We start from the raw sequence: 10,435 nt of genomic DNA, 5'->3' as shown, positions 1-10,435 counted from the left end.
TCAACCGAGTCGCGAACAGGCTCCGAAGTGCCGATCTGAATCAACCGAGTCGCGAACAGGCTCCGAAGTGCCGATCTGAATCAACCCAGTCGCGAACAGGCTCCGAAGTGCCGATCTGAATCAACCGAGTCGCGAACAGGCTCCGAAGTGCCGATCTGAATCAACCGAGTCGCGAACAGGCTCCGAAGTGCCGATCTGAAAACTTTGACCAAAGAATTTAAAAAATAACTCAATTTCTCTAATAACTCTAATAACTGTACAACTCTATGAAAGACTCAGATCACGTATCTAAAAATATATCGCTATAGTAAAAGAGAAATAATAAGAGGAGTGAAGTTTCCTACCGTTCTGCTGTGTTTGGTCCTCACGCGCGTCTGATGCTCCGCTGCCCGTCTCCGCCCCTCACACGCGCGTTTACAGCGCTAAATTAATCATCTTTGCTAATTATTATACATTTACTTCATTGTCAGCTTCAGGTACTTCATTTATTATTGTTCAATGAACTGTTTGAAACAAAAAAGGTTGTATTTCAGTAATAGTTCTAAATGATCAAAATAAAATATATAAAATAATGGTTTCTATTTTAATATCCTTTAAAATATAATGTATTTCTGTGATGCTCCGCTGTATTTCCAGCATCATTCCTCCAGTCTTCAGTGTCACATGATTTTTAGAAATCATGAAAATATGATGATTTATTATTAGAACTATTAATAGTTGTGCTACCAAATATTATTTTGGAATCTGCGATACTTTTTTCAGGATTCTTCGAAAATTACATTTAAATAAACTTAAAATTAAATAAATAAACTTGAGTAAAAGTACAGATACGTATAATAAAATATTACTCCAGTAAAAGTAAAAATACTCCTTTTTCAATTTTACTCAAGTGAAAGTAAAAAAGTACTGAAAGATAGATGTTTGCAATTTTATATAGGCTAATTTAATTTTATATTAGCACATAATTTTTTTTTATAATCCTACTGCTCAAAATACCTGGAATTTTTTCCAAAATAACCACTATATGGAGTCAAGATATATTTTTGTTGTTGATATGGACTACACTGATGAGAGTAATGTTCACTGTGAAGCTTACACTGTGATGAACCTGAGAGAAAACAGAGATGACCATCTGATCTTCACCAGTAACAACAAAGTATTTTAAAGTTTGTGGTTTTACAGAACATCACAGTTATATATGATATGATAATAAGGCCTGAAGTTAGGAAGAACATTTTAAGGAAAATATAATTATATTTTCATAACGATGGAATATAAAAAATCTTCTGCAAAGAAAACCAAATATAAAACATTTAAATGTATTTTTATTTCAGTTGTTTATTTTTTGTATAATTTATAATAAGGACAATCACCCTGATAAAATATGTATGTATGTATATATATTATATATAGTTATTATTTTTTTGCAAATAACTATAGTTCATTAGTGTGTGTGTGTGTATATACATTCTGTGTGTATACACGATCCTGCGATCGTGAATTCAGATCTCTTTCAGCAGTTCCTGCACTTCAGCAGTCAAAAATACACACTATGTCTCGTAACTTTGAACGCTCCTCTGGTTTCAGTTGTGTTTTTATTTATTTTGGTGACGTATAAATAAAGTCTTCCCATCTGCCTGCACTTGAGTCTTCGCCTCTTGCGATCCGTGACACTACGTCCTTAATAACAATGGATGAAAAGTTTAGAGCCCTACATCACAAGGCTCCGAAGCGCCGATCTGAATCAACCGAGTCGCGAACAGGCTCCGAAGTGCCGATCTGAATCAAAGAAGTCGCGAACAGGCTCCGAAGTGCCGATCTGAAAACTTTGACCAAAGAATTTAAAAAATAACTCTATTTCTCTAATAACTCTAATAACTGTACAATTCTATGAAAGACTCAGATCACGTATCTAAAAATAAATCGCTATAGTAAAAGAGAAATAATAAGAGGAGTGAAGTTTCCTACCGTTCTGCTGTGTTTGTTCCTCACGCGCGTCTGACGCTCCGCTGCGCGTCTCCGCCCCTCACACGCGCGTTTACAGCGCTAAATTAATCATCTTTGCTAATTATTATACATTTACTTCATTGTCAGCTTCAGGTACTTCATTTATTATTGTTCAATGAACTGTTTGAAACAAAAAAAGGTTGTATTTCAGTAATAGTTCTAAATGATCAAAATAAAATATATAAAATAATTGTTTCTATTTTAATATCCTTTAAAATATAATCTATTTCTGTGATGTACAGCTGTATTTCCAGCATCATTCCTCCAGTCTTCAGTGTCACATGATTTTAGAAATCATGAAAATATGATGATTTATTATTAGAACTATTAATAGTTGTGCTACCAAATATTATTTTGGAATCTGCGATACTTTTTTCAGGATTCTTCGAAAATTAAATTTAAATAAACTTAAAATTAAATAAATAAACTTGAGTAAAAGTACAGATACATATAATAAAATATTACTCCAGTAAAAGTAAAAATACTCCTTTTTCAATTTTACTCAAGTGAAAGTAAAAAAGTACTGAAAGATAGATGTTTGCAATTTTATATAGGCTAATTTAATTTTATATTAGCACATAATTTTTTTTTATAATCCTACTGCTCAAAATACCTGGAATTTTTTCCAAAATAACCACTATATGGAGTCAAGATATATTTTTGTTGTTGATATGGACTACACTGATGAGAGTAATGTTCACTGTGAAGCTTACACTGTGATGAACCTGAGAGAAAACAGAGATGACCATCTGATCTTCACCAGTAACAACAAAGTATTTTAAAGTTTGTGGTTTTACAGAACATCACAGTTATATATGACATGATAATAAGGCCTGAAGTTAGGAAGAACATTTTAAGGAAAATATAATTATTTTTTCATAACGATTTTTTCCTTCTCAAATCTTGTATGTGGTGTAAAAACACCCCTGTCTGATGAAAACAACTGATTTATGATCGTGATTATTCTCTGATTCAATGTTTGAGATCTGCAGTGTGGATTTAATGATGATATTGACTGAATATTCTCTGATCTTTTATTCCTGTTCAAATAAATGTAGTCGTGGTGATATATACAGTAAATATATATATATATAGGCTATACACACACACACACACACACCATAAATCAAATATATGGAATATAAAAAATCTTCTGCAAAGAAAACCAAATATAAAACATTTAAATGTATTTTTATTTCAGTTGTTTATTTTTTGTATAATTTATAATAAGGACAATAACCCTGATAAAATATGTATGTGTATATAGTTATTTTTTTGCAAATAACTATAGTTCATTAGTGTGTGTGTGTATACATTCTGTGTGTATACACGATCCTGCGATCCTGAATTCAGATCTCTTTCAGCAGTTCCTGCACTTCAGCAGTCAAATATACACACTATGTCTTGTAACTTTGAACGCTCCTCTGGTTTCAGTTGTGTTTTTGTTTATTTTGGTGACGTATAAATAAAGTCTTCCCATCTGCCTGCACTTGAGTCTTCGGCTCTTGCGATCCGTGACACTACGTCCTTAATAACAATGGATGAAAAGTTTAGAGCCCTACTGATGATTAAGTCTAGAGTGTGTCCACCTTTGTGTGTGGGTCCATGTACATGCTGAATCGACAGGTAAAAAAAAAGCCTCAAGTCCAAATATTAATTTATCACCAATTAACTGTTTGACAAACACTTCCTGCTTCGATGTGCCGATCTGAATTAAAAAAAAATCTCAAACATGCTCCGAAGTCACGATCTGAATCAACCGAGTCGCGAACATGCTCCGAAGTGCCGATCTGAATCAACCGAGTCGCGAACAGGCTCCGAAGTGGCGATCTGAATCAACCGAGTCGCGAACATGCTCCGAAGTCTCGATCTGAATCAACCGAGTCGCGAACATGCTCCGAAGTGCCGATCTGAATCAACCGAGTCGCGAACAGGCTCCGAAGTCTCGATCTGAATCAACCGAGTCGCGAACAGGCTCCGAAGTACCGATCTGAATCAACAGAGTCGCGAACATGCTTCGAAGTCCCGATCGATCTGAATCAACCGAGTCGCGAACATTCTCCGAAGTGCCGATCTGATTCAACCGAGTCGCGAACAGGCTCCGAAGTGCCGATCTGAATCAACCGAGTCGCGAACAGGCTCCGAAGTGCCAATCTGAATCAACCGAGTCGCGAACAGGCTCCGAAGTGCCGATCTGAATCAACGGAGTCGCGAACATGCTCCGAAGTGCCGATCTGAATCAACCGAGTCGCGAACAGGCTCCGAAGTGCCAATCTGAATCAACGGAGTCGCGAACATGCTCCGCAGTGCCGATCTGAATCAACCGAGTCGCGAACAGGCTCCGAATTGCCGATCTGAAACAACCGAGTCACGAACAGGCTCCGAAGTGCCGATCTGAATCAACCGAGTCGCGAACAGGCTCCGAAGTGCCGATCTGAATCAACCGAGTCGCGAACAGGCTCCGAAGCGCCGATCTGAAAACTTTGACCAAAGAATTAAAAAAATAACTCTATTTCTCTAATAACTCTACAACTCTATGAAAGACTCAGATCATGTTTCTAAAAATAAATCGCTATAGTAAAAGAGAAATAATAAGAGGAGTGAAGTTTCCTACCGTTCTGCTGTGTTTGGTCCTCACGCGCGTCTGATGCTCCGCTGCGCGTCTCCGCCCCTCACATGCACGTTTACAGCGCTAAATTAATCATCTTTGCTAATTATTATACATTTACTGCATTGTCAGCTTCAGGTACTTCATTTATTATTGCTCAATGAACTGTTTGAAACAAAAAAAGGTTGTATTTCAGTAATAGTTCTAAATGATCAAAATAAAATATATAAAATAATGGTTTCTATTTTAATATCCTTTAAAATATAATCTATTTCTGTGATGCTCCGCTGTATTTCCAGCATCATTCCTCCAGTCTTCAGTGTCACATGATTTTAGAAATCATGAAAATATGATGATTTATTATTAGAACTATTAATAGTTGTGCTACCAAATATTATTTTGGAATCTGCGATACTTTTTTCAGGATTCTTCGAAAATTAAATTTAAATAAACTTAAAATTAAATAAATAAACTTGAGTTAAAGTACAGATACGTATAATAAAATATTACTCCAGTAAAAGTAAAAATACTTTTTCAATTTTACTCAAGTGAAAGTAAAAAAGTACTGAAAGATAGATGTTTGCAATTTTATATAGGCTAATTTAATTTTATATTAGCACATTTTTTTCTTTATAATCCTACTGATCAAAATACCTGGGATTTTTTCCAAAATAACCACTATATGGAGTCAAGATATATTTTTGTTGTTGATATGGACTACACTGATGAGAGTAATGTTCACTGTGAAGCTTACACTGTGATGAAACTGAGAGAAAACAGAGATGACCATCTGATCTTCACCAGTAACAACAAAGTATTTTAAAGTTTGTGGTTTTACAGAACATCACAGTTATATATGACATGATAATAAGGCCTGAAGTTAGGAAGAACATTTTAAGGAAAATATAATTATATTTTCATAACGATTTTTTCCTTCTCAAATCTTCCATGTGGTGTAAAAACACCCCTGTCTGATGAAAACAACGGATTTATGAATACACACTATGTCTCATAACTTTGAACGCTCCTCTGGTTTCAGTTGTGTTTTTGTTTATTTTGGTGACGTATAAATAAAGTCTTCCCATCTGCCTGCACTTGAGTCTTCGCCTCTTGCGATCCGTGACACTACGTCCTTAATAACAATGGATGAAAAGTTTAGAGCCCTACTGATGATTAAGTCTAGTGTGTCCACCTTTGTGTGTGGGTCCATGTACATGCTGAATCGACAGGTAAAAAAAGCCTCAAGTCCAAATATTCATTTATCACCAATTAACTGTTTGACAAACACTTCCTGCTTCGATGTGCCGATCTGAATTAAAAAAAAATCTCACACATGCTCCGAAGTGCCGATCTGAATCAACCGAGTCGCGAATAGGCTCCGAAGCGCCGATCTGAAAACTTTGACCAAAGAATTTAAAAAATAACTCTATTTCTCTAATAACTCTAATAACTGTACAACTCTATAAAAGACTCAGATCACGTATCTAAAAATAAATCGCTATTGTAAAAGAACAGGCTCCGAAGTGCCGATCTGAATCAACCGAGTCCCGAAGTGCCGATCTGAAAACTTTGACCAAAGAATTTAAAAAATAACTCTATTTCTCTATTAACTCTACAACTCTATGAAAGACTCAGATCACGTATCTAAAAATAAATCGCTATAGTAAAAGAGAAATAATAAGAGGAGTGAAGTTTCCTACCGTTCTGCTGTGTTTGGTCCTCACGCGCGTCTGATGCTCCGCTGCGCGTCTCCGCCCCTCACACGCGCGTTTACAGCGCTAAATTAATCATCTTTGCTAATTATTATAGATTAACTTCATTGTCAGCTTCAGGTACTTCATTTATTATTGTTCAATGAACTGTTTGAAACAAAAAAGGTTGTATTTCAGTAATAGTTCTAAATGATCCAAATAAAATATATAAAATAACGGTTTCTATTTTAATATCCTTTAAAATATAATGTATTTCTGTGATGTGCAGCTGTATTTCCAGCATCATTCCTCCAGTCTTCAGTGTCACATGATCTTTAGAAATCATGAAAATATGATGATTTATTATTAGAACTATTAATAGTTGTGCTACCAAATATTATTTTGGAATCTGCGATACTTTTTTCAGGATTCTTCGAAAATTACATTTAAATAAACTTAAAATTAAATAAATAAACTTGAGTAAAAGTACAGATACGTATAATAAAATATTACTCCAGTAAAAGTAAAAATACTTCTTTTTCAATTTTACTCAAGTGAAAGTAAAAAAGTACTGAAAGATAGATGTTTGCAATTTTATATAGGCTAATTTAATTTTATATTAGCAGATAATTTTTTTTTTACAATCCTACTGCTCAAAATACCTTGAATTTTTTCCAAAATAACCACTATATGGAGTCAAGATATATTTTTGTTGTTGATATGGACTACACTGATGAGAGTAATGTTCACTGTGAAGCTTACACTGTGATGAACCTGAGAGAAAACAGAGATGACCATCTGATCTTCACCAGTAACAACAAAGTATTTTAAAGTTTGTGGTTTTACAGAACATCACAGTTATATATGACATGATGATAAGGCCTGAAGTTAGGAAGAACATTTTAAGGAAAATATAATTATATTTTCATAACGATGGAATATAAAAAATCTTCTGCAAAGAAAACCAAATAAAAAACATTTAAATGTATTTTTATTTCAGTTGTTTATTTTTTGTATAATTTATAATAAGGACAATCACCCTGATAAAATATGTATGTATGTATATATATTATATATAGTTATTATTTTTTTGCAAATAACTATAGTTCATTAGTGTGTGTGTGTATACATCCTGTGTGTATACACGATCCTGCGATCGTGAATTCAGATCTCTTTCAGCAGTTCCTGCACTTCAGCAGTCAAAAATACACACTATGTCTCGTAACTTTGAACGCTCCTCTGGTTTCAGTTGTGTTTTTATTTATTTTGGTGACGTATAAATAAAGTCTTCCCATCTGCCTGCACTTGAGTCTTCGCCTCTTGCGATCCGTGACACTACGTCCTTAATAACAATGGATGAAAAGTTTAGAGCCCTACTGATGATTAAGTCTAGAGTGTGTCCACCTTTGTGTGTGGGTCCATGTACATGCTGAATCGACAGGTAAAAAAAAAGCCTCAAGTCCAAATATTCATTTATCACCAATTAACTGTTTGACAAACACTTCCTGCTTCGATGTGCCGATCTGAATTAAAAAAAATCTCAAACATGCTCCGAAGTCACGATCTGAATCAACCAAGTCGCGAAAGGCTCCGAAGTGCCGATCTGAATCAACCGAGTCGCGAACATTCTCCGAAGTGCCGATCTGAATCAACAGAGTCGCGAACATGCTTCGAAGTCCCGATCTGAATCAACCGAGTCGCGAACATTCTCCGAAGTGCCGATCTGAATCAACCGAGTCGCGAACAGGCTCCGAAGTGCCGATCTGAATCAACGGAGTCGCGAACATTCTCCGAAGTGCCGATCTGAATCAACAGAGTCGCGAACATGCTTCGAAGTCCCGATCTGAATCAACCGAGTCGCGAACATTCTCCGAAGTGCCGATCTGAATCAACCGAGTCGCGAACAGGCCCCGAAGTGCCGATCTGAATCAACCGAGTCGCGAACAGGCTCCGAAGTGCCGATCTGAATCAACCGAGTCGCGAACAGGCCCCGAAGTGCCGATCTGAATCAACCGAGTCGCGAACATTCTCCGAAGTGCCGATCTGAATCAACCGAGTCGCGAACATTCTCCGAAGTGCCGATCTGAATCAACCGAGTCGCGAACAGGCTCCGAAGTGCCGATCTGAATCAACCGAGTCGCGAACATTCTCCGAAGTGCCGATCTGAATCAACCGAGTCGCGAACAGGCCCCGAAGTGCCGATCTGAATCAACCGAGTCGCGAACAGGCCCCGAAGTGCCGATCTGAATCAACCAAGTCGCGAATAGGCTCCGAAGTGCCGATCTGAAAACTTTGACCAAAGAATTTAAAAAATAACTCTATTTCTCTAATAACTCTAATAACTGTACAACTCTATGAAAGACTCAGATCACGTATCTAAAAATAAATCGCTATAGTAAAAGAGAAATAATAAGAGGAGTGAAGTTTCCTACCGTTCTGCTGTGTTTGGTCCTCACGTGCGTCTGATGCTCCGCGGCGCGTCTCCGCCCCTCACACGCGCGTTTACAGCGCTAAATTAATCATCTTTGCTAATTATTATAGATTAACTTCATTGTCAGCTTCAGGTACTTCATTTATTATTGTTCAATGAACTGTTTGAAACAAAAAAGGTTGTATTTCAGTAATAGTTCTAAATGATCAAAATAAAATATATCAAATAACGGTTTCTATTTTAATATCCTTTAAAATATAATGTATTTCTGTGATGCTCCGCTGTATTTCCAGCATCATTCCTCCAGTCTTCAGTGTCACATGATTTTAGAAATCATGAAAATATGATGATTTATTATTAGAACTATTAATAGTTGTGCTACCAAATATTATTTTGGAATCTGCGATACTTTTTTCAGGATTCTTCGAAAATTAAATTTAAATAAACTTAAAATTAAATAAATAAACTTGAGTAAAAGTACAGATACATATAATAAAATATTACTCCAGTAAAAGTAAAAATACTCCTTTTTCAATTTTACTCAAGTGAGAGTAAAAAAGTACTGAAAGATAGATGTTTGCAATTTTATATAGGCTAATTTAATTTTATATTAGCACATAATTTTTTTTTATAATCCTACTGCTCAAAATACCTGGAATTTTTTCCAAAATAACCACTATATGGAGTCAAGATATATTTTTGTTGTTGATATGGACTACACTGATGAGAGTAATGTTCACTGTGAAGCTTACACTGTGATGAAACTGAGAGAAAACAGAGATGACCATCTGATCTTCACCAGTAACAACAAAGTATTTTAAAGTTTGTGGTTTTACAGAACATCACAGTTATATATGACATGATGATAAGGCCTGAAGTTAGGAAGAACATTTTAAGGAAAATATAATTATTTTTTCATAATGATTTTTTCCTTCTCAAATCTTGTATGTGGTGTAAAAACACCCCTGTCTGATGAAAACAACGGGTTTATGATCGTGATTATTCTCTGATTCAATGTTTGAGATCTGCAGTGTGGATTTAATGATGATATTCACTGAATATTCTCTGATCTTTTATTCCTGTTCAAATAAATGTAGTCGTGGTGATATATACAGTAAATATATATATATAGGCTATACACACACACACACACCATAAATCAAATATATGGAATATAAAAAATCTTCTGCAAAGAAAACCAAATATAAAACATTTAAATGTATTTTTATTTCAGTTGTTTATTTTTTGTATAATTTATAATAAGGACAATAACCCTGATAAAATATGTATGTATATATAGTTCTTTTTTTGCAAATAACTATAGTTCATTAGTGTGTGTGCGTGTGTGTATACACGATCCTGCGATCGTGAATTCAGATCTCTTTCAGCAGTTCCTGCACTTCAGCAGTCAAAAATACACACTATGTCTCGTAACTTTGAACGCTCCTCTGGTTTCAGTTGTGTTTTTATTTATTTTGGTGACGTATAAATAAAGTCTTCCCATCTGCCTGCACTTGAGTCTTCGCCTCTTGCGATCCGTGACACTACGTCCTTAATAACAATGGATGAAAAGTTTAGAGCCCTACTGATGATTAAGTCTAGAGTGTGTCCACCTTTGTGTGTGGGTCCATGTACATGCTGAATCGACAGGTAAAAAAAAAGCCTCAAGTCCAAATATTCATTTATCACCAATTAACT

The sequence above is a fragment of the Carassius gibelio genome, chromosome A11 (genome assembly GCF_023724105.1).
Source record: "Carassius gibelio isolate Cgi1373 ecotype wild population from Czech Republic chromosome A11, carGib1.2-hapl.c, whole genome shotgun sequence".
NCBI lineage: Eukaryota > Metazoa > Chordata > Actinopteri > Cypriniformes > Cyprinidae > Carassius > Carassius gibelio.
Note: the sequence above shows the minus strand (reverse complement) of the source record.